This window comes from Hyperolius riggenbachi, chromosome 3, assembly GCF_040937935.1.
Source record: "Hyperolius riggenbachi isolate aHypRig1 chromosome 3, aHypRig1.pri, whole genome shotgun sequence".
Classification (NCBI taxonomy): Eukaryota; Metazoa; Chordata; class Amphibia; order Anura; family Hyperoliidae; genus Hyperolius; species Hyperolius riggenbachi.
In genome coordinates this window covers 324,635,577-324,657,876 of record NC_090648.1, presented here as the reverse complement: position 1 = coordinate 324,657,876, position 22,300 = coordinate 324,635,577, and the positions used below count along the sequence as shown (strand labels likewise).

Below are 22,300 nucleotides of genomic sequence, written 5' to 3'. Positions count from 1 at the left end.
TTATTGGCATTTTGTAGGGCTACTGCCCGGTTTATAGACTCAGCACCCATTGCTGTTATGCTTTATATTTGCAAACAGGTGTGCAAACCTTTGTAAAAATAAAAAATAAAAAAAACCTTACTTCCTCTCATTGTGTCCAGCCACAAAACGGGTTTAAACAAAGGTATGACAACCTCCTCAAGTGTTTTGGGCCCAATTTACTAAAGTTCTCCAGTGCTGGGAACTTTACTAGTGCAGAAAATCTGGCCTGGATTTTAAAAAAAGAAAAACCTTTAGGTGACTAAAAATAGTCAACTTCACCTGAAATACAAAGCACGGCAGAATATACTGCAAGTGAAAGCAGAAGTGTGAGGCATTTACAGTGGTTTGCAAAAGTATTCGGCCCTCTTGAAGTTTTCCACATTGTCATAACTGCCACAAACACATACATTTTATTGGAATTCCACATGAACGACCAATACAAAGTGGTGTACACGTGAGAAGTGGAATGAAAATCACACGATTCCAAACATTTTTTTATAAATAAATAACTGCAAAGTGGGGTGTGCATAATTATTCAGCCCCCTTTGGTCAGTGCAGTCAGTTGCCTATAGACATTGCCTGATTAGGGCTAATGACTAAATAGAGTGCACCTGTGTGTAATCTAATGTCAGTACAAATACAGCTGCTCTGTGACTGCCTCAGAGGTTGTCTAAGAATATTGGGAGCAACAACACCATGAAGTCCAAAGAGCACACCAGACAGGTCAGGGATAAAGTTAGAGAAATTTAAAGAAGGCTTAAGGTAGCCATACACTGGTCGATTTGCCATTAGATCGACCAGCTGACAGATCCCTATCTGATCGAATCTGATCAGAGAGGGGTCGTATGGCTGCCTTTACTGCAAACAGATTGTGAATCGATTTCAGCCTGAAACCGATCACAATCTGTGGAGCCGCCGCTGCCGCCTGTCCCCCCCGCGCATACATTACCTGACGCTGGCTCCCGGGCATCTTCTCCGCATCTTCTCCACGCTGCACCCGCTCCATCCCGGCGCTTCCTGTGTCACTCCGTGACCAGGAAGTTCAAATAGAGCGCCCTCTATTTGAACTTCCTGATCACTGCAGTGACACAGGAAGCGCCAAGATGGAGCGGGTGCAGCGCCGGGATGGAGTGGGTGCAGCGCGGAGAAGATGCGGCGAAGACGCGGAGAAGATGCCCGGGAGCCAGCATCAGGTAATGTATACCTGATCGGATGCCGCTAGCGACGCGCTCCCTACCCGCGGGCGATCGAGGGTAATTTCCCGCACGGCGCGATCGACGGACCGATCCGATTTCGGGAGGAAATCGGATCGGTGGGTGCGTTTAGCGCGAACGATTGGCAGCAGATTCGATCCCAGGATCGAATCTGCTGTCGAAACGGCCGCGAATCGGGCCAGTGTATGGCCACCTTAAGGCTACAAAAAGATTTCCAAAGCCTTGAACATCCCACGGAGCACTGTTCAAGCGATCATTCAGAAGAGTATGGCACAACTGTAAACATACCAAGACAAGGACATCTACCTAAACTCACAGGCCGAACAAGGAGAGTGCTGATCAGAAATGCAGTCAAGAGGCCCATGGAGACTCTGGATGAGCTGCAGAGATCTACAGCTCAGGTGGGGGAATCTGTCCATAGGACAACTATTAGTCATGCACTGCACAAAGTTGGCCTTTATGGAAGGGAGGCAAGAAGAAAGCCATTGCTAAGAGAAAAGTATAAGAAGTCCCACTTGCAGTTTACCACACGCCATGTGGGGGACACCGCAAACATGTGGAAGAAGGTGTTCTGGTCAGATGAGACCAAAATGGAACTTTTAGGCCAAAATGCAAAACGCTATGTGTGGCGGAAAACACTGCACATCACTCTGAACACCATCCCCACTGTCAGATATGGTGGTGGCAGCATCTTGCTCTGGGGGTGCTTCTCTTCAGCAGGGACAGGGAAGCTGGTCAGAGTTGATGGGAAGATGGATGGAGCCAAATACAGGACAATCTTGTAAGAAAACCTCTAGGAGTCTGCAGAAAACTTGACTGGGGCGGAGGTTCACCTTCCAGCAGGACGACCCTAAACAAAGCCAGGGCAACAATGGAATGGTTTAAAACATATCCATGTGTTAGAATGGCTCAGTCAAAGTCCAGATCTAAATCCAATCGAGAATCTGTAGCAAGATCTGAAAACTGCTGTTCACAAATGCTGTCCATCTAATCTGACTGAGCTGAAGCTGTTTTGCAAAGAAGAATGGGCAAGGATTTCAGTCTCTAGATGTGCAAAGCTGGTAGAGACATACCCTAAAAGACTGGCAGCTGTAATTGCAGAAAAAGGTGGTTCTACAAAGTATTGATTTAGGCGGCTGAATAATTACGCACACCTCACTTTGCAGTTTTTTGTTTTGTTTTTTTTAATGTTTGGAATCATGTAGGATTTTCGTTCCACTTTTCACATGTAAACCACTTTGTATTGGTCTTTCACATGGAATTCCAATAAGATTGATTCATGTTTGTGGCAGTAATATGACTAAATGTGGAAAACTTCAAGGGGGCCGAATACTTTTGCAAACCACTGTAATAGACAAGAATGAATGGATTAAGGTCTCTGCTGTTTTCCACAGGGCTGTAGAGTCTAGGAGTGGGAGAAATTTTGGGTACCTGAAGTCAGAGTAGGTGGTTTCATAAACTAAGGAGTCGGAGGATTTTTGTACCGACTCCACAGCCCTGGTTTTCCAGCTTATGGAGGAGGACTTTATCTCCGATTCTTGTTCTACTTGGTACTCTTAAATATCAGACAGAAAATAATCAGCAGCATATGTCAAGCCACAGACTTGGCATACATAGAGATCTGAAACGCTTTAATTACAAAATAATTGGGGCCGGGGGGGGGGGGGGGAAGTTGTGCAGCCATTTCTCAAATGACTATAATCTGGCACTACTGAGAATCATACATGGTGGCCATGTCACAGCAGCAAGTTAGCGTTAGCATGTAGTCAGAACACAGGAAGCAGCAGACAAAGCAATGTAGCACTCCTCAAAAACACACAACATTCAGTTACTCTTCAGGATACGGTTTTACTTCAAAAATATATTTTATCATCAGACAGCAAGTTGAGCATACAATGCAAACAGGAGGACTTTAGCTTCCATGAGAAACGGTGTAAAAGGCCAGACCCTGGAAATGTGTACATAGATATGCCTGGATCCAATAGTATATATCTACCCAGGTGTGGAATCTAGCTTTTGTCATCTGCTTTCAAAAACAAGCACTGCAAACTTCAATGTTGCCTAGGTAATAGCTGAAATCCTCAACTTCCATTATCCAGGCACAGCCATTGGTGCATTAGGTAACACATGGCAAACAACGATTTAAAGCCGCACCCCACGTACAAAAGGAAAGATTCATATCTTAAAGTCCCCCTACAAGCCATTAAGCTGGCCATACACTGGCCCGATTTGCCGCCGTTTCGACAGCAGATTCGATCACTGGGATCGAATCTGCTGCCAATCGTTCGCGCTACACGCCGAATTTCGATCCATTTCGTCCGATCCCGTTGATCGCTCCGTGCGGAAAATTACCGTTGATCGCCCGCGGGTAGGGAGTGCGTCGCTAGCGGCGTTCGAGTGCCTGATGACCGACGCAATACATTACCTGCTCCGCCGGGGCGACTACCCCAGGTCACCGCTGCTCCGTGTCCGCGCTGGTCTACGGCATGCTTCAGTTCCTCCTGCCCGGCGGAAGTTTAAACCGTAGAGGGCGCTCTACTGTTTAAACTTCCTGCCGGGCAGGAAGAAGTAAAGCATGCCGGACCTGGAGACCAGAGCGGAGACCTGGGGACTGGAGTCGCGCCGGCGGAGCAGGTAATGTATGCGGGCGGGGAGAGTGGCGGCAGCACCACCACCACAGATTGTGAACAGTTTCAGACTGAAATTGGTTCACAATCTGTTTCCAGTAAAGGCAGCCATACGATCCCTCTCTGATCAGATTCAGGCCTCTTGCACACTGCACGCGATTCAGATTCAGATTCCGCTTTTTAATCAGTTTTTACTTCCGATTCAGATTCTGATTTGCAGTTTGCTCCCTGCACACTGCAAATCGGAATCTGAATCTGATGTAAAAACTGATTAAAAAGCGGAATCTGAATCGGAATCGCGTGCAGTGTGCAAGAGGCCTCAATCAGAGAGGGATCTATCTGTTGGTCGAATCTGATGGCAAATCGACCAGTGTATGGCTACCTTTACCATTTGGTGCTTCCTTCCATCCCTTGCCACTTTATCTTTAGATAAAACTCCTCGATTAACAGGTGTATAAAGGCAAGTCTGTATAATGTCAAGAACTCCATCAGCTACTGACCGCAGTACAGTTTTCCACAGCTAGAAGCTGCACTCTTTTGAATAACTTCAGGCTTTAAGGGGGCAGGACAAAGGCTGAACAGCAGGATGGTGAAAGCTTAAAAAAACAAAAATAAAAATAAAAATAAAAAAAACAGACCAGTCTGCTACTAATACACACATTCAGCTCTGTGGCTTCAGGTCAAGCAATTGCATTATAAAATACAAAAAATTGTAAAGCAGCAGAATGATGCCTCCTAAACTAAAAATAAGTTATAGATTTTTTAATTGTAAAACCAAACATCTGCTCTGGAAAGTTTCTTACTATTACCAGAAGAATGGACTCAGAGCAACTAGAATTATAGTAAAAGCAGAGTATTTAACCATTCCACTCAGCTAATCAAGGAGATTACACACATAAACCAGCTTGGTCAAAGAGCAAGTGCACAGAACTAAAAACTAGAGACTGGAGATCTGCTTTATGTCCTGAGTATTATGGTGGTTCTCATATCCCATTTATTGTTCACAAGATGATTCGGTACAAAAATACTTCGACTCCAACGCAAGACTCCTCAGTTTAGCATTCCACCAACTCGGAATATTGTTAATTGAAAGTACATAACAAAAAGGCATCTCACAGTCAAAACTTAAAAATTTTAAAGGACAACTGAAGCAAGAGGGGAGCAGGGGGCACAGAGAGCGGCGATCACAGACACAGAGGCATGGCCTGTAGATGGGAACATGCCTCTGTCACTTTCTTTTAGATTGCGGCCCCGTTTTCACTACAGCGATTAGCGGACGATTCCCGCTAATCACCTAAGCGCTATCACTTTTTAAAGCGCTAGTGCTATTCTAACCCTATAGCAGTGATATCACTGCTGCGATTAGCACCAAATCGCAAAACGTGTTACCTGCTGTGTTTTGCCACAATTCTGGGGCCATTGCCGTACAGTGCTTAAGCGCTGCTCGCGATCGCTCTGAATCACAGAAGTGTACAGTGATTTTAACCGCGTTAATATCACTTGTACTAAGAGCTACCGGTTTGCGCTTAAGTGTGAATGGGTCCTTAATAACCCGCCTCAGGTACTCTTTAAGGGAGCAAAAGTAAGGCCCAGTGCACACCGAGCGGTTTTAAGAGTCATCCAACCGCATCCGCCAGTGAAAACGCTTTGCTAATGTATTTCAATGGGATAGTGCACATTAGCGGTTTGAGGTTTTTAGCATACCGCAAACGCGCCTCTTGCTGTACGTTTGCAGAACTCAAACCGCTCTGGAAAAATGCTAGATCAGAGCAGTTTTCCAGGCGTTTTTGTTACAGAAGCTGTTCAGTAACAGCTTTTACTGTAACAATATAAGTAATCTGCTACATAAAACGCTCCCAAAAACGCTAGGCATGTTTAGAAAAGGTCTCTAAACATGCTTAGAATCGCTCTGAAATCAGCTCCAAAAACCGCTAGCGTTTTGACGATCTGCTAGCGTTTTTGGTGTGCACTGGGCCTAATAGTACAATTTGCTTCTCAGCTGTTCCATGGCCAGGTGTGTTATTCCCTCATTATCACAATTACAATGAGCAGATAAAAGGTCCAGAGTTCATTTCAATTGTGCTATTTGCATTTGGAATCTGTTGCCGGCAACTCAAGATGAGCCGGTCACTATCAGTGAAGCAAGCCATCATTAAAGGCCTTACGAGGCCAAAATGGCTAAAAACGCCAAGTACCTGCAAGATGTTTAACCACTTGCCGACCGCCCACAGCCCATGGGCGGCGGCAAAGTGGACGCCTAAAGGACCGCAACACGCCTTCAGGCGGCGCGTCCTTTAGGCATGCCGGGGGAGCGATCGCGTCATTGATGACGCGCGCTTCCCCCGGCAACTGGCTCCGCCCACCCGCCGTAACATCCCGCCGGCCGTACGGAAGCGCCGGCGGGATGTTAACCCCGCGATCGCCGCATACAAAGTGTATAATACACTTTGTAATGTATACAAAGTGTATTATACAGGCTGCCTCCTGCCCTGGTGGTCCCAGTGTCCGAGGGACCACCAGGGCAGGCTGCAGCCACCCTAGTCTGCACCCAAACACACTGATCTGCCCCCCCCCCCGCCCACTGATCGCCCACAGCACCCCTCAGACCCCCCCCTGCCCACCCCCCAGACCCCTGTTTGCACCCAATCACCCCCCTAATAACCCATCAATCACTCCCTGTCACTATCTGTCAACGCTATTTTTTTTTTTTATATCCCCCCCTGCCCCCTGCCCCCTCCTGATCACCCCCCCACCCCTCAGATTCTCCCCAGACCCCCCCCCCCCCCCCCCCCCCGTGTACTGTATGCATCTATCTTCCCTGATAACCTGTCAATCACCCGTCAATCACCCATCAATCACCCCCTGTCACTGCCACCCAACAATCAGCCCCTAACCTGCCCCTTGCGGGCAATCTGATCACCCACCCACACCAATAGATCGCCCGCAGATCCGACATCAGATCACCTCCCAAATCCATTGTTTACATCTATTCTCTCCTCTAAACACCCACTAATTACCCATCAATCACCCATCAATCACCCCCTATCACCACCTGTCACTTTTACCTATCAGATGAGACCCTAATCTGCCCCTTGCGGGCACCCAATCACCCGCCAACACGCTCAGATTGCCCTCTGACCCCCCCTTATCAATTCGCCAGTGCATTAATTACATCTGTTCTTCCCTGTAATAACCCACTGATCACCTGTCAATCACCTGCCAATCACCTATCACCCATCAATCACCCCCTGTCACTGCCACCCATCAATCAGCCCCTAACCTGCCCCTTGCGGGCAATCTGATCTCCCACCCACACCATTAGATCGCCCGCAAACCCGCCGTCAGATTACCTCCCAAATGTATTGTTTACATCTGTTATCTTCTCTAAACACCCACTAATTACCCATCAATCACCCATCACCCCCTATCACCACCTGTCACTGTTACCTATCAGATCAGACCCTAAGCTGCCCCTTGCGGGCACCCAATCACCCGCCCACACGCTCAGATTGCCCTCAGACCCCCCCCCCCCCTTATCAATTCACCAGTGCATTAATTACATCTGTCCTTCCATGTAATAACCCACTGATCACCTGTCAATCACCTGCCAATCACCTATCACCCATCAATCACCCCCTGTCACTGCCACCCATCAATCAGCCCCTAACCTGCCCCTTGCGGGCAATCTGATCTCCCACCCACACCATTAGATCGCCCGCAAACCCGCCGTCAGATTACCTCCCAAATGTATTGTTTACATCTGTTATCTTCTCTAAACACCCACTAATTACCCATCAATCACCCATCAATCACCCCCTATCACCACCTGTCACTGTTACCTATCAGATCAGACCCTAAGCTGCCCCTTGCGGGCACCCAATCACCCGCCCACACGCTCAGATTGCCCTCAGACCCCCCCCCCTTATCAATTCACCAGTGCATTAATTACATCTGTCCTTCCATGTAATAACCCACTGATCACCTGTCAATCACCTGCCAATCACCTATCACCCATCAATCACCCCCTGTCACTGCCACCCAACAATCAGCCCCTAACCTGCCCCTTGCGGGCAAACTGATCACCCACCCACACCAATAGATCGCCCGCAGATCCGACATCAGATCACCACCCAAGCGCAGTGTTTCCATCTATTCTCTCCTCTAAACACTCACTAATTACCCATCAATCACCCATCAATCACCCCCTATCACCACCTGTCACTGTTACCCATCAGATCAGACCCTAATCTGCCCCTTGCGGGCACCCAATCACCCGCCTACACGCTCAGATTGCCCTCAGACCCCCCCTTATCAATTCGCCAGGGCATTATTTACATCTGTCCTTCCCTGTAATAACCCACTGATCACCTGTCAATCACCTGTCAATCACCCATCAATCACCCCGTCACTGCCACCCATCAATCACCCCCTGTCACTGCCACCCATCAATCAGACCCTAACCTGCCCCTTGCGGGCAAACTGAACACCCACCCACACCAATAGATCGCCCGCAGATCCGACGTCCGATCACCTCCCAAGTGCAGTGTTCACATCTGTTCTCTACCCTAAACACCCACTAATTACCCATCAATCACCCCCTGTCACTGCTACCTATCAGATTAGACCCCTATCTGCCCCTAGGGCACTCAATCACCCGCCCACACCCTCAGAATGCCCTCAGACCCCAGCCCTGATCACCTCGCCAGTGCATTGCTTGCATCTATTCCCCCCTCTAATCACACCTTGAGACACCCATCAATCACCTCCTGTCACCCCCTAGCACACCTACCCATCAGATCAGGCCCTAATTTGCCCCGTGTGGGCTCCTGATCACTCGGCCAAACCCTCAGATCCCCCTCAGACCCCCTTCCGATCACCTCCCCAGTGCATTGATTGCATCTATTTTCCCCTCTAACCACCCCCTGAGACACCCATCAATCACCTCCTGTCACCCCCCTAGCACTCCTATCCATCAGATCAGGCCCAATACAACCTGTCATCTAAAAGGCCACCCTGCTTATGACCGGTTCCACAAAATTCGCCCCCTCATAGACCACCTGTCATCAAAATTTGCAGATGCTTATACCCCTGAACAGTCATTTTGAGACATTTGGTTTCCAGACTACTCACGGTTTTGGGCCCGTAAAATGCCAGGGCGGTATAGGAACCCCACAAGTGACCCCATTTTAGAAAAAAAGACACCTGAAGGTATTCTGTTAGGTGTATGACGAGTTCATAGAAGATTTTATTTTTTGTCAAAAGTTAGCGGAAATTGATTTTTTATTGGGTTTTTTTCACAAAGTGTCATTTTCCGCTAACTTGTGACAAAAAATAAAATCTTCTATGAACTCGCCATACACCTAACGGAATACCTTGGGGTGTCTTCTTTCTAAAATGGGGTCACTTGTGGGGTTCCTATACTGCCCTGGCATTTTAGGGGCCCTAAACCGCGAGGAGTAGTCTAGAAAACAAATGCCTCAAAATGACCCGTGAATAGGACGTTGGGCCCCTTAGCGCACCTAGGCTGCAAAAAAGTGTCACACGTGGTACCGCCGTACTCAGGAAAAGTAGTATAATGTGTTTTTGGGTGTATTTTTACACATACCCATGCTGGGTGGGAGAAATTTCTATGTAAATGGTCAATTGTGTGTAAAACAAATCAAACAATTGTCATTTACAGAGATATTTCTCCCACTTAGCATGGGTATGTGTAAAAATACACCCCAAAACACATTATACTACTTCTCCTGAGTACGGCGGTACCACGTGTGGCACTTTTTTACACCCTAAGTACGCTAAGGGGCCCAAAGTCCAATGAGTACCTTTAGGATTTCACAGGTCATTTTGCGACATTTGGTTTCAAGACTACTCCTCACGGTTTAGGGCCCCTAAAATGCCAGGGCAGTATAGTAACCCCACAAATGACCCCATTCTAGAAAGAAGACACCCAAAGGTATTCCGTTAGGAGTATGGTGAGTTCATAGAAGATTTTATTTTTTGTCAAAAGTTAGCGCAAAATTGATTTTTATTGTTTTTTTCACAAAGTGTCATTTTCCACTAACTTGTGACAAAAAATAAAATCTTCTATGAACTCACCATACTCCTAACGGAATACCTTGAGGTGTCTTCTTTCTAAAATGGGGTCATTTGTGGGGTTCCTATACTGCCCTGGCATTTTAGGGGCCCTAAACCGTGAGGAGTAGTCTGGAAATCAAATTCCGCAAAATGACCTGTGAAATCCTAAAGGTACTCATTGGACTTTGGGCCCTTTAGCGCAGTTAGGGTGCAAAAAAGTGCCACACATGTGGTATTGCCATACTCGGGAGAAGTAGTACAATGTGTTTTGGGGTGTATTTTTACACATACCCATGCTGGGTGGGAGAAATACCTCTGTAAATGACAATCTTTTGATTTTTTTACACACAATTGTCCATTTACAGAGTTATTTCTCCCACCCAGCATGGGTATGTGTAAAAATACACCCCAAAACACATTGTACTACTTCTCCCGAGTACGGCGATACCACGTGTGGCACTTTTTTGCACCCTAACTGCGCTAAAGGGCCCAAAGTCCAATGAGTACCTTTAGGATTTCACAGGTCATTTTGCGGAATTTGATTTCCAGACTACTCCTCACGGTTTAGGGCCCCTAAAATGCCAGGGCAGTATAGGAACCCCACAAATGACCCCATTTTAGAAAGAAGACACCTCAAGGTATTCCGTTAGGAGTATGGTGAGTTCATAGAAGATTTTATTTTTTGTCACAAGTTAGTGGAAAATGACACTTTGTGAAAAAAACAATAAAAATCAATTTTGCGCTAACTTTTGACAAAAAATAAAATCTTCTATGAACTCACCATACTCCTAACGGAATACCTTGGGGTGTCTTCTTTCTAAAATGGGGTCATTTGTGGGGTTCCTATACTGCCCTGGCATTTTAGGGGCCCTAAACCGTGAGGAGTAGTCTGGAAATCAAATTCCGCAAAATGACTTGTGAAATCCTAAAGGTACTCATTGGACTTTGGGCCCTTTAGCGCAGTTAGGGTGCAAAAAAGTGCCACACATGTGGTATCGCCGTACTCGGGAGAAGTAGTACAATGTGTTTTGGGGTGTATTTTTACACATACCCATGCTGGGTGGGAGAAATAACTCTGTAAATGGACAATTGTGTGTAAAAAAAATGAAAAAATTGTCATTTACAGAGAGATTTCTCCCACCCAGCATGGGTATGTGTAAAAATACACCCCAAAACACATTCTACTACTTCTCTTGAGTACGGCAATACCACATGTGTGGCACTTTTTTGCAGCCTAACTGCGCTAAGGGGCCCAAAGTCCAATGAGCACTTTTAGGCTTTACAGGGGTGCTTACAAATTAGCACCCCCCAAAATGCGAGGACAGTAAACACACCCCACAAATGACCCCATTTTGGAAAGTAGACACTTCAAGGTATTCAGAGAGGGGCATGGTGAGTCCGTGGCAGATTTCATTTTTTTTTGTCGCAAGTTAGAAGAAATGGATTCTTTTTTTTTTTCTTTTTTTTGTCACAAAGTGTCATTTTCCGCTTACTTGTGACAAAAAATAATATCTTCTATGAACTCACTATGCCTCTCAGTGAATACTTTGGGATGTCTTCTTTCCAAAATGGGGTCATTTGGGGGGTATTTATACTATCCTGGAATTCTAGCCCCTCATGAAACATGACAGGGGGTCAGAAAAGTCAGAGGTGCTTGAAAATGGGAAAATTCACTTTTTGCAACATAGTTTGTAAACGCTATAACTTTTACCCAAACCAATAAATATACACTGAATGGGTTTTTTTTTATCAAAAACATGTTTGTCCACATTTTTCGCGCTGCATGTATACAGAAATTTTACTTTATTTGAAAATTGTCAGCACAGAAAGTTAAAAAAATCATTTTTTTGCCAAAATTCATGTCTTTTTTGATGAATATAATAAAAAGTAAAAATCGCAGGAGCAATCAAATAGCACCAAAAGAAAGCTTTATTAGTGACAAGAAAAGGAGCCAAAATTCATTTAGGTGGTAGGTTGTATGAGCGAGCAATAAACCGTGAAAGCTGCAGTGGTCTGAGTGGAAAAAAAGTGCCTGGTCCTTAAGGGTTAGAAAGACTGTAGTCCTCAAGTGGTTAAATGCACGGTGGACGCCGTCCGCGCCCTGCGTGCAGTTCTGCCGGGTCCCCTTCCTAAAATCGCCCCCCATGCCGATCGCGACCCCACAGGCCTCCAGCTCCGGCGGCCATATTAGGAGCGGCATTAGAGTCCGACCCAGACTCTCATGCCGCTCCTAATATGGCCGCCGGAGCTGGCCGCGGCCGCGCACTCCGCATTGCCGCGAGTGCGGCTGCGCAGCTCTAGGGCCAACCCCTCCGATCCATGCTACAGTGCGTGGTTCAGGGGGTTGGCCCTAGAGCTGCGCAGCCGCACTCGCAGCAATGCGGACTGCGCAGCTGCGGCCATATTAGGAGCGGCATGAGAGCCCGACCCGGCCTGTGGCGTCGCGATCGGCACAGGGGGCGATTTCAGGAAGGGGACCCGGCAGAACTGCACGGAGTGCGGACGGCGTCCCCTGTGCATTTAAACATCTTGCAGGTACTTGGCTTTTTTAGCCATTTTGGCCTCGTAAGTCCTTTAAAGCCTAGGTTCTCAACGTGTGGTACGCGTACCCCAGGGGGTACTTCTGATGGTTCCAGGGGGTACTCGGGCTTGATATATTCAACCAAGAACAACAAATTTTATAGTTTTAAAAATAATAAATCTTATTTAAACACCAAATTAGTGTTTTAGCTAATTAAAAGCAATAGTATATGCTTGGAAATTGTTTAGAACGAATTATGTACTACAATCAAATATATATTTGTCAAGGGGTACTTGTGATAATGTTTACTATACTAGGGGGTACTTGGTGAGTACTCAGTTTTAAAAGGGGTACATACCAATAAAATGTTGAGAAATACTGCTTTAAAGGATAGTGACATGATGAGATAGTTGTATATGTACAGTGCCTAGCACACAAATAACTATGCGGTGTTCCTTTTTCTGCCTGAAAGTTAAATATCAGGTATGTAAGCAGCTGGCTTAGCCCTGACTCAGACAGGAAGTGACTACAGTGTGATCCTCACCGATAAGAAATTCCAACTATAAAACACTTTCCTAGCAGAAAATGGCTTCTGAGAGCAAGAAAGAGGTAAAAAGGGGAATTTCTCATCAGCGAGGGTCACACTGTAGTCACATTCTGGACTGGACTGACAGAGTTAGCCACTCATATACCTGATATTTAACCCTTTCAGACAGAGGGAGAAAAAAAGAAAAAAAAAAAAAAAAAGCATAGTTGTGTGCTAGGCACTGTACATACACATGTCTATCTCATGTCACATGTCACTTCGGGTATCCTTTAAGCCTCATACACACGCTCACCAAAAGTCTTTTAAATGCACAATTAACATTTGTTGTTGAAACAGCCAAAAAAAAAAGTTGTTTGCTATTGTTCAAACAACTGATAAGATGCAGCTCAAGTCATTCCAACAGTTTGATAATTGTCCACCAAATTTTATTGCGTCCCCATCACCAACAGATACATGCAGAAGAACAATGGCCTAATGCTGGGGATACACGGTACGTTTCTGTACCGGCCAGCTATTAATATTCAGCTGGCCCGATCATGCTGCTCGACCTGCGCCCGCTCGATTCCCGCCGGCGGACAATGGCAGGGAATCAAGCTGTGAAAAGGAAGCGGCGGCAAGGATGAGCGTCAATCGATCCGCGCGGACAAGCGGGGATGCGCCGGCATCAAGCCGCTGGCTTGATCCGGCGCATAAAAACGAGCCATGTATGCCCGGCATAACAGCGGTTTCGCAAATACATCTTGCTTCCTCAGAGACCTTTGGTCTCTGAGGAAGCAAGTTGTATTTGCGAAACGGCTGTTAGACCATTGTTTTTCTGCATCTGTTGGGGATGGGGACGCAATAAAATTTGGTGGATTGCTACGCAAACTTGCTGGTGCCCGGATATTCCTTTCTTCTCAGTGTGACTGCAATTGGACTTTGTCTGGAGGCACAGCAGGGATCCACCTACCCCCATCAGGTCTGCCACTATTGCATCTAGTGCCGATCCTATTTCTCCTCCTCTTAGCCTGGAAATTTTGAGAATTGTGCATTTAAAAAAAGGACTTGTTGAGCGTGTATGAGGCTTTAGACTGAAAAACAATACAAACCTATCGGAGAGATAGCAAAAACTAAGCATGGCCAAAACAACTGTTGGGACATACTATTTAAAAAAAATAAAATAAAAAAAAAAAACCTCACCGGTGAGCTCAAAAACAGTAAAAAGACCACAGAAAACAACTGGTGGATGACCGAAGAATTCTTTCCCTAGTGATGAAAAACACCCTTCACAACAGTTGGCCAGATCAAGAACACTCTCCAGGAGGTAGGTGTATGTGTGTCAATGTCAACCATCAAGAGAAGACTTCACCAGAGTAAATACAGAGGGTTCACCACAAGATGTAAACCATTGGTGAGCCTCAAAAACAGGACGGTCAGATTAGAGTTTGCCAAATGACATCTAAAAAAAAAAAAAAAAAAAAAAAAAAAAAAAAAGCCTTCACAGTTCTGGAGCAGCAGCCTAGGACGGATGATACCAAGATCAACTTGTACAAGAGTGATGGGAAGAGAAGAGTATGGAGAAGGAAAGGAACTGCTCATGATCCCAAGCATACCAACTCATCAGTGATGCATGGAAGTGGTAGTGTCATGGCATGGGCATGTATGGCTGCCAATGGAACTGCTTCTCTTGTGTTTATTGATGTGACTGCTGACAAAAGCAGCAGAGTGATTTCAGAAGTGTTTTGAGCAATATCTGTTCATATTCAGCCAAATGCTTCAGAACTCATTGGAAGGCGCTTCACAGTGCAGATTGACAACGCAATTTAAAAATATAGTGACTTCTTTATTGCAGCAGCACAGGTTTTTGTGGACTAAGCACTGCTATTACTGTATACAAGTTATTCATGATGACTTATCTGAGAAATAGAACATTTTATCTTATCTTTTTAACCCCCCTGGCGGTAATCCCAAGCTTAGCTCGGGCTAAGAATCAGAAGCTGGAAGCGGTAAACGGCAGCTCCTGCTACTTACCTGGGTCCCGCACACTACCTGCACAGCCCAGCGGGACTCGAGGGCTCTCCTTAAGGCCACCGGGATCCCCATCCCTGCTGCCTGGATCCTGGTGGCCAATCAGCAGTGGTGTGGGAGCGGCGTGACATCGGGGGGCGTCAGCGCCGCAATTAAAGTGGACCCGAACACAAGCACAAGACAGAAATGCAGCCTACACATATGGAGAGCATTTAGCCTGTCTAATCCCCCATCTGGGCACGATCGTTTGCACAGGGCAAAAGGTAAACAAAGAAATGCGCCCTGTGTGTATGTAGAGAATTTAGCCTGTCTAATTCCTCCTCATTTGTCTCTAATCACAAGCTGTAATTTGAGCTTGTGTCATGTGAATGCCATGGCAGAGATGGCAGATAAGCTAATTTGAAAGCACAGGATGTTAATATAGCCATTTGGTTCCTAACTGCTTCTGAGCCATGTGCTTCTGCTTATCTGCCTTTCTGTTACAAATTTTTGGATGGTTTTTACTACTCTCCACCTGCACCGACCTCTGCCTGGATTTTGACTACTCTCTGCTTGCTGCCCAAGACTGATAGCAAAGGGAAGGAGCCCCGGATTTTGCGTGATTCAGACCTCGTTGTGCCGCAGGGATGCAGAGTTTCAGCTCTGGCATTATTGCTAAAGACTACTGCAATGTAAAAAGAGCAATTTTTTTTTACACTTCAGACTTTGATACTTACTGGGGCTTCCTCTAGCCCTCTTCAAGAGGAGGGCTCCCTCGTTGTCCTCCCGGAATGCTCCGACACTCTGCTAGTCGTCCAGGTAACTTTGGCAGGAGGTTAAAAGTGCTTTGAGATGTCCACAAGATGCTAATTTTTTCAAGCTGCATACAAATCATATGCTAGTTGGTATAGTGCCAAAAGAACCTGCAGCTTAACATTGAACAAATCAATTTGCATGCAAGCCAGAAAAATTAGCATCTTCCTAAAAATCTCCCTTCAAGCCCAGTTCACACTATATCGGATGAAAAACATCCTTTCAGGCCCGGTGCACACCAAAAACCGCTAGCAGATCCGCAAAATGCTAGCAGATTTTGAAACGCTTTTTTTATTTTTCTATGGCGTTTTGCGGATTGCTGCTGCGGTTTTCAGTATAGTAGATTTCATATATTGTTACAGTAAAGCTGTTACTGAACAGCTTCTGTAACAAAAACGCCTGCAAAACCGCTCTGAAGTGCCGTTTTTCAGAGCGGTTTGCGTTTTTCCTATACTTAACATTGAGGCAGAAACGCACCCGCAATCCAAAAAATGCCTCACCCCGGCATTTTTCGTTTCTGCAAAACGCCTCCTGCTCTGGTGTGAACCACCCCATTGAGATACATTGACCAAGCGGATCCGCAGCCGCAAGCGGCTGCAGAAACGCTGAAAAAGCCGCTCGGTGTGCACCAGCCCTAAAAACTGATAAATTTTCTATTTCAAAACGGATCAGGGAGGATTCTTGTTGGTCTGTTACAATCCAATGGGGGTATGATGCTTCTGATGGGGATCAGATCTCTATACCTGTGGTACTCCCACACAGTGGAGCAAGCGGCGGTGGCAGCAGCAGAGACCCAGAATGTGACAGTGGCAGGTGAGCAGAAATTTGCAAAACATATGCAGTGACCAGCATTGTAGGAACAGAGATAATCCGGTCAATCTAGGAAAAAAAAAAAAAAAAAAAAAAAATGTGCAGCCCACACATGCTTGCATTATGCTCATCAGAGTGGATTGAACAATCCATTATTAACTGCTGTGAACAAAACCTATTTCACTAAGTGGGACCAAAACCAGGAAATGGATGTCTGAGGAGAACACTGATGCAAACCAAAACAAATTAATGCTGGGTACACACGTTGCGATTTCCCGCACGATTCACGGGATCGATTCATTTCCAACATGTTCGATCGTGTTTCGATGGATACAGCCATCGATTTTGCATACTTAATATGCAAAATCGACGGCTATATCCATCAAAACACGATCGAACATGTTGGAAATAATCGAATCGATCCCGCGAATTGCGCGGGAAACCGCATAGTGTGTACCCAGCATAACAGCTTTGCTGATTGTCTGCTTACTCAGATGGTGCTTAAAGGGAACCTGTACTGAGTAAAATTTAAAACAAACACATGAGGTAACCTCAAATGAACATTACATAGTTACCTTGCCATCAGTTCCTCTCAGAAGCTCACCATTTTCTTCTGACAATGATCCCCTTCCAGTTCTGACAACATTTTGTCACAACTGAAATATATCAGTTGCTGTCAGTTACAGCTGAGAGGAGAACTGATGTGTCCATGTTTCCCTATGGCTCAAGTGGGCGATATTACAGTTTAACAGTGTGCTGACCAGGAAGCTGTTAAGGGGTAATGGCCATTTTCAAAATGGAGGACGGAGAATTCCATTGATCACAGTGGACAAACAGGAGAGGAGAAAGATTGATGAGTAGACTACGCAGCAGGTAAGTATGGTTTGTGTATGGTTATTTTGACTTTTACATTTTCAGTTCAGGTTTTCTTTAAACAATGCCAAATCCATATGTACTTTCCCCATCAACTCAACCCCAGTACCTGAGGTACTTGCAGTCTACTGATCATGGTTCCATTCCACCCACATAAGAACAGCACTGTACAATACAGTTAAGCCTGTTTGACTTAACTTACAGGCACTCATCTAGACAAAATATTGCTGCCGTGTAAAGTCGCAATAAGAGACTGATCTAGTTAATATTAGCTACAATTAGAATTTTTTTTTTTTTTTTTTTTAACACTGAACGATTATGTAGAGAGAGATTAAGCTACACTTGCCTTAAGTTGAGCTTTGCAAGATATATAAATTCATATATTTTTTCTTCTTTCAAAAGTGTACTATTATAGGTTGAATTTTTCATCAGCTGGCAGCAGGTTGAACGTTAACAATTGACACCTGATACAATCACTGGTGAGCACTTTAGGCGACCGATTTGTTTTTTGTTTTGTTTTTTGAACGATTACTACACAGAAATGCTGGTCAGTAGCCTGTATGGTTCTATGGAGAGGCAAATCACAAGCAGAGAATGAGTTGGAGGCACAGAGAAATACAGTAATTGGTGTTGGTTAAGTGATTGTCATTGTAGGAATGCTACAATATTGTCCTTTTAAAGGTAAACAGCTAAACACCTGAAGAGAGGGATATGGAGGCTGCCATATTTATTTCCTTTTAATACCAGTTGCCTGGCCATCCCACTGATCTTTGGTTGCTGTAGTGTCTTAACCACACTGAAAAAAGCATGGGGCTAATCCAGTCAGACTTCAGCCAGAGCACCTAGTCTGCTGCATGCTTGTTCGGGGTATATGGCTAAAAGTAATAGAGGCAGAAAAATAAGCAGGGCTGCCAGGCAACTGGTATTGTTTAAAAGGAAAGAAATGAGAGCCTCCATATCACGCACCTAAGGTTTCCTTTAAGGCCCATGCGCACTTGCAATTACTGTCGCCCAGCAGGGTTTAAACTAAAATGCACTTAAATGTTGTAGATTAATATTCTGTGGGTTGAGGAGTAACTGCATCTTCTATTAGTTTTGCAACTCACTATATTGGCTTTAGAAACAACGCATTCAATTTAGACTTCGGCTGGACGCACAATGGTCAGTTACATAACGCATGCATTATGAGTGAGCTGCAATGGCGATTGGACATAGACTAATACAAAGCCTGCATGCATTGAGTCAGAAAAACGTGATACGTTACAATGCAGTACTGTGAACAGGCCCACAGAATTGTATGGACAGCGAGGTGACAATGCAGATTTTTTTCTTCAACAAACATGAGCACTGTGAACTAGCCCTTATAGAAAAGGGTAGTACGGGGGGGGGGGGCAGGGGGAGCCTCAGGGTCCCATTAAGGCTTCCCCCATCCCTGTAGCTGCAGGCAATCCAATGCTGGATCCCTCAAAGCCTCCCGCAATCCTCTGCCGACAAGCCTGACAAGGGATGAATAAATTTACCTCTCCATGATCCAGCACAGGTGCAGTGCTGGTTCCTGCGGCTCTTCCTTCGGGCTAGGCAGAAATAGCGGAACCCAATCGTATCCACTCTACTATGCAGACGTAAAAAGGACTCGCGCCTGCACAGTAGAGCGGATCGCTCGGGTTTGGCCATTTACGCCTTACCCGAATGGAAAGCTGCTAGTACACTTGTGCATGATCAGAGGTAAATATTTAAATCGTCGCACTTAAGGGAGGGACGCCGGACGATGGGGGAAGCCTCGTTAGGATCCAGAGGCTTCCCCCTCCCAAGGTAAGCATCCCCCAGAAGGGTATTTTTTATTACAGGATTTCTTTAAGGCATTTTTAAATATAACAAGTGAAGCCAACGTACACCAGGTTTACATTTGATAACTAATCTTGACAGACATAAATAGGATGATCACGCATATTCCACCAAATGGCTTTTTAGATTTTGTGGTAGGTGCAGTGCACTTATGGAAACTACGGATTGCAATACTGGTCAATCTGAAACATTCCATTTTAGCCAACTGCTGCTCTGCACACAAAGTTGTCCCAAAGGCTGGGCAATGCACATGAACACACAGTGTTGACACAGCTTCATCTCAGGAATGGTGATTAACCATAACTCTCAATTATGCCCAATCAGCTTGTAAATATGGAGGCTTATTTATAAGGTGATCTTAGCTCGCTTGAACAGACTCTATAAAAATGAAAAGTAAACTTACACAGTCCGAGGTTATTTCTTGTTACTGGTATATGGGACTTTGGATCGTTCAATGTTTAGAGTTAGGACAACGGATTACAGGGAAAGCCGATCCACCTAAAAGCAAATAAGGAACTTAAATGTATGGAATATATTGTTAAAAAAAAAAAAAAAAAAAAAAAAACACAGCCAATGCAAATACCAAACTGTTTTTCATTTGACCTTTATATAGACACCACATAGATATACACATCTGAGGGTAGGAGGGGAAAAAAAATTTGATCATTTTAAATTCAGTTGCTTTAGATGTAAATTTTCTGGTTTCCAATGCAAATGTCATTGCATTTGACTAATAAGCACATGTAGCCGACTGATTCTAAACGTATGTGAATATACAATCATTCAAAAGTAAACATATGCACAAATGTTTGACACTTCTAACCCTTGTTCACGTTGTTTTAGAACTGCATTTCATCACGTCCCTGGGTACTGACTGGCAATGGATAGTCTGTCAGCCAATAAGGAGGCCTGGATGCAGCAGGGATCATAATAGGCCCAAAGCTGCATCACAGCCAGGAGCAGAGTTTCCTCTGGGAGGGTAGAAAAATGAGGGGTCATAATGGTCACAATGCAGCCAGTATTAAACCGGGCACCACAGAGCAGTAAGCACTTTGTGCAGTGCTTTTGGATGTGATTTTCCAGCGTTTGCAAGCACTTTATAGGGGACTGTACATCACTTACGATCTATATTCTGCATTTTGAACAAATTTTTACCTACTTGCCAGGTTTCTGTGCCGGCTTGCGGAGCTTCATCCCACCGCCTTGCTCATAATGTCATTGCTTCTGTGCAAGGGGGAGGGGCTAGGTGCCAGAAGGCTGTCAACAGACCCAGCATGTGTGTAAAGCTTTATTCAAAAGCACCACACGTGCAACAATCATTGCAAAAGAACGGTTGAACAGAGATTCAAAAGCTATTTTGCAGCCTTTCTATACTTTGTATTGGAGCGCAAACCCTCCAAAAATGCTGCAGAACTCATGATTGCAATCACTCTGATGAGTTTGCGGCCATCGACTTCCATTAGCCTAGTGCTTTTGGAATCACCAGTGATCTCAAAGCCCGGTTAAAAGCACTCTAGTGGGCCATACCCCTTGGACTCCTACTTATGATGGATACGTGGAACCAACAATTTACATTGGAGACGTGTATTTAATGGGTCAAACTGATCATCTTAAAAACACTCAAATGATTACTTTAAACCAATAATTTAAAAGCCCCATCTACACGATACGATTCTTGTACGACTCGATTACGATTCTACTTACGATCCGATGTCCGATCGGGATTCGATTTAATTCAATTCGCCATTGTCCCGATCGGACATGGATTTAATCGGATCGTAAATAGAATCGTACAAAGAATCGTATCGTGTAGAATGGGCTGAAGACTGTAGAAGTAAAATATTTATGTGTGCAGCTAACATTGCAGTGGGTACTTACAGGATAGCCCCATTACAAGATTTACAGTTGGAGGAATAATAATAAGTATTCTTGTTCCACTCCAATAAGCAGGTGGAGGGAGGGAATTTTTCTAAGTAGCATTGAAATAGAGAAATTTTAAAATCTTATCTGATTATATACAGCTGTCTACTCTGAATCACCGGACTGGATGAACACAATTCTGACAGACAGGCCACCTATTTCAGATAAATAAATGTCTCAAGCGCTGAGGATATGATGGAAAAATGCAAAAAAGTGACTTTGCCCCAATTGAAAAATGCATGCAAAGTTAGGAAAGTTTAGAAAGTCTAAAATTTCAGCCTGTTCACAACACTTTAAAAAGGGGAAAAAAAAAATAAAAAACATGGTGGACAGATTTCAGAGAGAAAACTTTGTATACATCAGTAAACATTAGCTGCTATTTAGTCACATCTAGCAGACCTCACTGCCTCCAAAATAAGTAATTTGATACAATCTGACCATGTTCTGTAACAATGGATGCTGTGCTAAAACTAGAAACAATAGACTGAATGAGGTCAGTAACACACTACTCCACTGTGAACATTAAGCCCAAACTAGAGAGTGCTATTGGGTGAAAAGCAAACACAAGACAAAAAAAAAAAAAAAAAAAAAAAAAAAAAAAAAAAAAAAAATCACATCTATGTATGAAAACATTGGGCATCATTTCTCTAGGTACTAGTTAAACCAACTCCTTACAGAAATTTTTAATAAGGTCCTACTTCTTAAAATACTATACTTGGGTTTAAATAATGCTGAAGCATCTTGTATTGCAGAATTTGCTTAGGTAGTGAGCTTCAAGTATAATCTGTTACAAGATTTATGGAAATACCTATTATAGACTTCAAAAATCAGTTAACCTGGCTGCAAGTCTGACACTTTGGCTATAATGCCTTTCAAGGCATTCACTTAGAGTAAGGCCCCGTTCACACTTGCGTTTTGGCAAATAAACGGATCGGATCCTGACCTGATCCTGATCAGAACCGGTCCGTTTGTATCAGGGCATGCATCAGGCTGCCATCCAGATCCGTGGGCAAAAAATAGTGAAATTTGAAAAAAATAAATGTTGGGG

At 44.7% G+C, this 22,300-nt stretch overlaps 1 protein-coding gene across 6 annotated transcripts in view; it reads right to left on the bottom strand.

Annotated features, from left to right (window-relative positions):
• Window positions 1-22,300, bottom strand: part of ATP2B1 (ATPase plasma membrane Ca2+ transporting 1) — a 266,462-nt gene that overhangs the window by 220,782 nt on the left and 23,380 nt on the right. For 5 of the 6 annotated variants that reach the window (XM_068276821.1, XM_068276825.1, XM_068276820.1 and 2 more), the window contains exon 2: window positions 19,736-19,830. The exons of the other annotated variant lie outside the window; for it this stretch is intronic. The gene's annotated coding sequence lies outside the window, so the exon portion shown is untranslated. The remainder of the gene's footprint in view (window positions 1-19,735; window positions 19,831-22,300) is intronic. 6 annotated transcript variants of the gene reach the window in all.